Source organism: Helianthus annuus, chromosome 16, assembly GCF_002127325.2.
Source record: "Helianthus annuus cultivar XRQ/B chromosome 16, HanXRQr2.0-SUNRISE, whole genome shotgun sequence".
NCBI classification, from domain to species: Eukaryota; Viridiplantae; Streptophyta; class Magnoliopsida; order Asterales; family Asteraceae; genus Helianthus; species Helianthus annuus.
In genome coordinates, this window is record NC_035448.2 from 57,846,280 (window position 1) to 57,854,685 (window position 8,406).

The window sequence follows — 8,406 nt, forward strand, 5'->3', positions numbered from 1 at the left end:
CCATGGGCTTGCGGATGAGGATCCTCATCTACATATTACTAATTTCTTAGAAATATGTGATACCTTCAGGATCAATGGAGCATCAAACGACGCCATCCGCCTTCGAATGTTTCCATTTTCACTAAAAGACCGAGCTAAGGCTTGGCTTAACGCCCTCCCAGTTGGCTCGGTAAACACCTGGGATGAACTAGCCCAAAAGTTTCTATATAAGTATTTCCCTCCTGCTAAAACGGCTAAATTAATGACTGAAATTAATACATATTCACAAGAGGATGGGGAATCCTTATATGAAACTTGAGAAAGGTTCAAGGAGCTACTAAGAAAGTGTCCTCATCACGGTCTTGCGGTGTGGCAACAAGTATCCACTTTCTACAATGGGTTGTTGCCACACACAAGACAAACACTTGACTCTAGCTCCGGGGGACTCTTAGGTAATCGTCGCCAAAATGAAATATATAATCAAATTGAGGAAATTGCTCAAACCAATTTTCAGTGGCACACTCCCCGAGGCAATAAATCTGTTGCCCCGGGCGCCCATAAGGTTGATGAAAGCACTTCTTTACAAGCCCAAATCGAGGCCCTTTCTTCAAAAATCAAAAAGCTAGAAATGGCAAAGACAGCCTCGGTCATGGCTTGTAAAGGGTGTGGTGGGCCACATGAAAATTGGAGTTGTATGAAAGAAGTAGATGATCAAACAGAAACGGTGAACTACATTGATAATAGACCTAGGCCGTCGGGTCCTCTGACGGGCACCTACAACCAAGGATGGCGTAACCACCCTAACCTTGGTTGGAGAGAGCCCGGCAATGGTAGTAACCAACAAAATCTAAACCAAGGAACAAACTTTCAACAACCAAGAAGCGAGTCACAAAATTTCTCTCAACAACAAGGTGGAGGGGAAAGCCTTGAAGATATTGTATCTCGCCTCATCTCCGACACCGAAAAGAAAAACTCGAATCGATTTCAACAATCGGAATCGAATTTTAGAAATCAACAAGCTAGTATACAAAACATCGAAAAACAATTAAATCAAATAGCTCAGAATTTCTCTGAGAGACCACAAGGCGCGTTACCAAGTAATACCGAAACCAACCCAAAGGCACAAGTACATCTCATAACGTAGAGAAACCGTACCGTGGGTCCCGAAGAGCTTCCATTACCACCAACTGAAAGAAGCCAAACCACAACCCCACCCACGCCCCAACAAGAGAAGGCTTCTCCACCAATTCAAGATCCTACTAAGACTCATCCGGTTCCATACCCCAATCGGTTAATTCGTCAAAAGACCGATGAGCAATTCGCAAAGTTCGAAAATTTACTAAAACAATTGCATGTTAATATTCCATTTATCGAAGTCCTAACTCAAATGCCTAAATATTCAAAATTTATGAGGGACTTCCTCACTCATAAAAGGAAAATTGAATCATTGCAATTAGTTAATTTGGGCGAAGAATGCTCTGCCTTACTACTCAACAAACTCCCGCAAAAGAAGCTTGACCCCGGAAGCTTCACAATTCCTTGCTCGATTGGGGAATCCCCCATTCGTAATGCACTAGCCGACCTCGGGGTAAGCATCAACCTCATGCCCTCATCAATGTTCAACCGACTCGGCTTAGGGAAAACAAGCCCTACAAAAATAAGCATACAACTCGCCGATAGATCCTTCAAATATCCACAAGGTGTCGCTGAAAATCTATTGGTCAAAGTCGGCAAATTTGTCTTTCCGGCCGACTTTGTCATACTAGATATGGAGGAAGATGCCGAAGTACCACTCATCCTAGGGAGGCCATTCCTAGCTACGGCCCAAGCATTGGTAGATATGAATGATGGAACACTAACATTGCGGATTGGGGATGAGGAAATGAAGTTTGGAGTTGGAAAAAGAGTAGAAGACGATGACCCGGTCAACTACATGAAGGTCATCGACTCAAGTTTGGATGATACTCTCCAACGGTGTAGCATGGGATGCAAAACATCCCATTTGGGTAACATATGACCAGGCTTTGGGTCTAGCCAAGGACCCTTATAAACGTGGCGCACCACGGAGACATTCCGCGGAACTATCCTTAGTTTAGTTTAGATTATTTTTTATGTTTTCTAGTTTAGTTTTAATTTTCAGGAATAAAACACACCCGGGATGGTAAGGATAACAAGGGAAACTTGAACCAACACCCCATGCACAAAAACAAAGTCATCCGACAAAATTTTCTTAATTACAGCAAGTTCAGCATGGGCCGTGCCCGCCCAACACGGCCCCATGCTGCACAATTTGTAGGAAATGCCCAGTTCAAGTAACTGGACACGGGGCGTGCTCACTGAACATGCGCCCGTGTCTAGGCTTCTGTTTTTTTTAACAATTTCTGTTACTGGCGATCTGAACACGGCGTCGTGCCCGGACACCACTGGGCCGTGTCTAGACGCCCAGTAACATAAATTTTGCTTTTTCACACCTTTTTACACATTCAATCAACCTAAAAACTTATTTTTGGGACACATTGAGGACAATGTGTAATTTAAGTGTGGGGGATGCTAAAACCTTGAATCTTGCAAGTACTAAATACAAGCCTTACACAAAACTCTATTAGAACCGCTAATCACCCCAAATTTTTTTTCAAAAAAAAAATTCATTTTTTTATTTGTCTAGGTTTAATTTGGGAATTTCAAGTTCTAAAAAATGGTTATATTTTTACAAAGTTACAACCGATAGCGTCGTGATAAAAAGAACCAACATAAGAAAATTATGAAATGGCATGACAAGTTTAGTTAAAATTTGATTATATATACTTGATCACATAAAAAACCCATTCCCACAAAAGTGAGTTTTGAGCCTTTATTGAGCATACAAATACATATCTTTAAACTAAATGCTCATTTTTCGTTTCTTATGTGAATTGCCGCTTGGTTCTTACGACTCTAGAACTTGCCACGATGATACATTCTCGGTCCTTAACAACTTAAACCCGAGTAAGTAAATGATGGAGGTATTAGGACTAACCCTTTTTATTTCTACACCATTATTTTTCTTTTTTTTACCACCTACCCAAAATCCCCCTAGTTAACCCCTTTGAGCCTAAACCTTTTCATTTCTTAACCCAAAACAAACACCCTTTTACCCACCAAAACCCTTTTTCATTTTAAACCCTTTATTTTAGTAACAGGCTCGGTTTTTCTTATGATTTGCTTAAAAAAATGATGATGATGAAGCCAAAAGAAATAAACAAACAAGTTTATCAAAAAATAACTTTGTTTGAAAGAAATGCTTCATCAAAATAAGAAGTTATGAAAAATAAAAAGTCTTCCGAAAACCGATGCTTTTTACGCCTTTCGCCCTTTTTACTAACCACTAACCCAACCACCCACCTTTAGCCCAAGCCTAACCCTTCACCCCAAAAGTCCTCTTGATATTTACAAAGGTATATAGTTAAAAAGGAGTAGGATTGATTGCTTGGCAAGCTTATGGTAGGAGTAAGTTCCATGCCGCTCTCGAGTGATTCACTAAATATACATCTTCGGCCGAGTGTTGAGTGATCTCCCATGAGGTATGTGAACTTGTATATAAATGGAATTTTAAGGCATGTTATGCCCTATTAAGTAATTTATCTTATGTAATGTTTTTTTTATAAATCATGACGAAAAGGATTATAAATAAATAAAAATGAAACTTAATAAAGAATCTTGGAAATCCCGACACTCTATGACATGCCCAAAACCTTCTCTTCTACCAATTCCATTTGGGAGTGTAAAGCCACATTATAAAGAGTTTTGCTTGAGGACAAGCAAAGATTCAAGTCTGGGGGTATTTGATGTGCACAAAATGCAACATATAAATTACATCAACTGTGGCATAAAACTAACCCTTTTTTAGTACTAATGTTGGAAAAAGTGTGTTTTTGTCTTCCTTTTGTATTTTCAGGATTAAATGAGCGCAAATGAACAAAAGAAGCAAAAAGGCAGCTAAATCTAACATAAATACAAGAAAAGGAACAAACGTGGCATGCCCGACCTCCCCGACAGCATCTTCCCAAGCAAAACAAGAGAACAGAAGACTGAACACGCCCCGTGCTCACTGAGCACGGGGGCGTGCCCAAGTGTCAGCAGAAAAGACAAAGTTGTAGAAGCTTCTATCGCCCACTACAGGGTCGTGCTCAGGGGACATGGGCCGTGGTCAACTCTTAGATTCGCAGAATCTAGCGAAATCTTGATAGTACAGATACGCTTCTGCACACGGGGTCATGCTCAGCGGACACATGGGCTTGGTCAATTAATGCAGACAAACTGCAATTAATGAAGAAAGAGAAGGAGGATCGACACGGGGCCGTGCTCAATGGACACAGGGCCATGCCCGAGCTGCTGTTCAGGCTATAAATAGGGGTGCTTGGCTCATTTGCAAACCATCCCTTGGCACACCACCTCTCTCACACTTCACCCACCACCCACCACCATCACAACACCATCATCCATCATCCATCATCCATCATAGAGTGTGTGAGTCGTCTCGGGATCCAAGATTGATCATAAGAGTTCTTGACAATCAAATTCCATGTTTGCCTAAGTCTCTTACATCACTTGGTGAAGACAAGTGTTTAGTGTAATACTTTTTATTTTTAATCTTTTTGCACTTTTTATTTGGTTATGTATTAATGACTTTAATAACTAGTTTCTTATGTTGAAGGTGATTCTTCCTTATCGTTTGTCCGTGGTGTCTTGGCATTATTTTACTGTCTATACAAAATAAAAGATTTTCATCATTCATATCTCCACGGTCTATATGGAGATATGTTGGCTACCTGGTCGGGGGTTAAAGGAACGGTTTGGTAAGAGTATTGCCATTGTTCAGTGTATTGATCCTGCAAAGGACCTGGGTCAAATTTAGTAGGACCTCCTTCAATACCCACCGGTATTGGATGGCGGGGGTCCAAACTCTTTGATCCCCTCATAAGTAAGCTACTATTAAAACTTTAACCCGGCTACTTAGGACTGTATCCCTGCTGACTCAGACTACTTAGCCGATGGTAACGTCACCTTCAAAAGAGGGGCCTACCACATTATGCATTAATAACTTAATTAATTATCTTTCAATAATCCGACCCTTTAGGATTGTATCCTTGCTTACACAAACTACAGGGTTGAGGGTAACGTCACCTTCAAAAGAGGGGCCTAGTACAATAACTAAGATAATCTCTTAAAAAGTGCAAAAGTGCGGAAATAATCAAAGGTTACACTACACACGAGTCGGATCCAAGTGATTCATCTTGTCTATCTGTTTTTACTTTTATTTTATTTTTCAGCATTTTAGTTAGTTTTATTTTTTCTAGTTTAAAAACCTTTTTCTAACTTTTGATTTGATTAGACGTTGAGGATAAACCGGTACTAAAAGCTCTTGTGTCCTTGGACGACCTCGGTATCTTACCAGCACTATATTACGTCCACGATGGGTGCACTTGCCCATATGTGTGTTTAGTATTAGTAAATATCGTGTTTTATAAATTTAAAATTGTGCTAAAAAGTGTAAAAGGGCTTAAAATATACATTAAAAATATAGCACACTACACGCACATCAATAACACTATGAAAAACCTAAACCGGTCAACGCTCCCCCCCCCCAAAAAAAAAAAAAAACAAAAAAAAATAAAATAAAATAAAAATCCACCTTCAAAAACCTAATCCCCCCCCCCCCTAAAAAACCTAAAAAAAACCCCGAAATCTAAACACCCCCCCCCCCAAGCTAAACCTAAATCTAAACCCTAAGGCTATTTAGTATTGCATACGTGGAATGCTACAATAGTAGTACTGAAAAAAAATATAACACGTTAAATCTCTATTTTTATCGAAAAAATATGCTCGAACGAAAGAAAACTTTTTGTCATGATGGTGTAACTTTAAAAATAACAATAATAACATATGATGAAAATAGATATGTTTGAAAAGTTATCTATATTTTTTCCCTCCTTCACTAAAAGTCCCTTTCCCTTAATTAAAGAGGAGTTTTCGAGTTCTCTCATTAAGAGTATGTGTTACTGCAGCGCCAAACGGTGTATAACATGGACACGTCAGAGGGCGCGGAGGTGGCAGAGCATAATGAAGTGAATTGATATTCACTAATCAAAAAGATGATAAATCTAAGATAGTTAACACATATTCATTACTAAAAGCATTAAGAAGAAGATGGGAAATACATAGAGAATGAGATGGGAATCTATAACAAATTACTCATAAGCTAATTCATGGCCTACACACACATTCTACCTGTGCTTATAACCTCAGATGGTCCATTTTACCTATTTGCTTGTTGGGCTTTTACCAACTCTTGAAATGGGCTGCTTGGTTATAGGTCCCTTGTGTTGTTATAAATGTTACTCGGGGCCGGACCCATAGTGTTCATAAAACATAACACGTAGGCGCAAGTGAGGTGTGGGGGATTTGCTCGGAGGGCGAGTCACGACATTGTGGCGGAGAACTTTTGTTGTAGGGTAATTCATTATTTGCATATTTGACCAATGCCTTTTATTTTGACTATACCAACCAACGGAAAAGAGGAAGGTGTTATTGAAAACGATAAAAAGATAATCGAAAAGGTAATTTCTTATCTGGATATTTTTTTTAAAGATGGTAAAAAGATAATGAAATTTTCTCTAAAAAGATAATGAATTTGGTGTATGTGTGTAGGGCTGTAAACGAACCGAACGTTCAGCGAACAGTTCGTGAACCGTTCGGCAGGAAGTTCGTTTATGTTCATTCAATTAGCTTAACGAACGAATACGAACAAAAAAATTTCGTTCAGTTAGATTAGCGAACGAACACAGGTTTCGTTCGTTCGACTGCGTTCGTGAACGTTCGGTAATATGTTCGTTTAAGTTTGTTCATGTTCGTTCGTGTTTGTTTGATTATATTAAAAATAATAAATCTTTTATCTAAACATATTGAAAACTTGAAACCGGGTCTTTTTCTAAGTTAGCTAAAATTTGGACACACGAAGACATTTTTTGGGATAATTATGTCTAGGTTCGTTAACCTTGATTTATCATTTAGTGGTGTAGTAGACTTCTTGTGTTTTGATTTACATTTGATAGTTGTATTTAACTACTTGAATGCAATTTTTAAGGATAACAATGTTTTTTATTTTTTATTTTCAAGTTAAATGTTCGTTTAGATTCGTTGTTATTTGCATGTGTTCGTTTGTGTTCGAGACCAGCGTTCACGAACTGTTCGTGAACAACTGAATTTCCTTAACGAATGAACACGAACATAAACTTATGTTTGGTATGCGTTCGTGAACAGTTCGCGAACATGTTAATTTCCTTAACGAACGAACACGAACATGACCTTGTTCGTGTTCGTTCGGTTCGTTTACAGCCCTAGGTGTATGTAGTTTATGTAGTTTGTACTTTTAAAGTAATATTGGCAGGATAGGCATGGTTGGAACAAACAACTGCTGGTGACTGATGTCTATAAAGACCATGAAATGATGGTATGTTAGGAACCAATGCTGCAAGTACTTGTGTGAAAAGCCTTGTATCACCAATGGACATCACCACCAACCACCACCTCACATTACCCTGCATCACCACCGCCACTCGACATTTTGTACCAGACAGAACCAACAACCACCATCAGATCCGGCGGTTGCTGCAACCACAACCTGCAAACCTAACTTGCGGTGGCGGGGAATGTGAATTGGGGATAACACCGTCACCAAATCCACATATCTGAAACCTTGGTAGAAGAAATGTTTCTCAGGAGAAATCAATCTAGTTGGAACTTGAATCTCCTTTTCAGATCTAGGGTTTTGGGCTAGATTGGAAGACAGGTGACCACGGTTCTGGGCTTGAATCCCCTTTTCAGATCTAGTTTTTTTTGGGAGAAATTGATTTTCAATCATTGTTTCTGAACCGGCGAAGAAGAGGTGGTGGTGGTGGTGGTCCACAGGTGATGTCGGCGGTGGTTGGCAGGTGGTGTGGTTGGATGGAAGAGATTAGGTAGATAGAGAAAATAGTGAGGGGAGAGAGAGTGATTAAATCTATTGTATATAATAAATGAAAGTGATTTGGGCCACGTGTCACTTAATTAGGGCATCGTTTTTCCCCTTTTCCTGCCCAACAGTAACCACTGCCCTTTATTCTCACATTTTCACAAACCCTATTTCATTCTTCTCCTTCACCTTTCTATACAAGATCCCCTTTCTCTCTGATGTTCATCCTTTTCCTTCTTCACATTTCCATCTCTTCAACAACGTCCGCAGAGGTTACTTCTATTGGATACATCTGCGTTTGAAACCCTAAATCATGTACCGTCGAGTAGTTGAAGAACAGAATATTCATGTAAGATCTATTTTTTCATTTAGAAATTTTATTTCGTTTTATCTATTTTCTCATACCGAACACGATGAACCCTTTTGTACCCTCAGAA

General features: G+C 39.4%; 1 non-coding gene across 1 annotated transcript; it reads right to left on the reverse strand.

Moving 5' to 3' along the window:
- Positions 1-235: 235 nt before the first annotated feature.
- LOC118488513 lies at positions 236-342 on the reverse strand. The gene has a single exon (XR_004885055.1). It is a non-coding gene; the product is annotated as a small nucleolar RNA R71 (small nucleolar RNA).
- Positions 343-8,406: the final 8,064 nt, after the last annotated feature.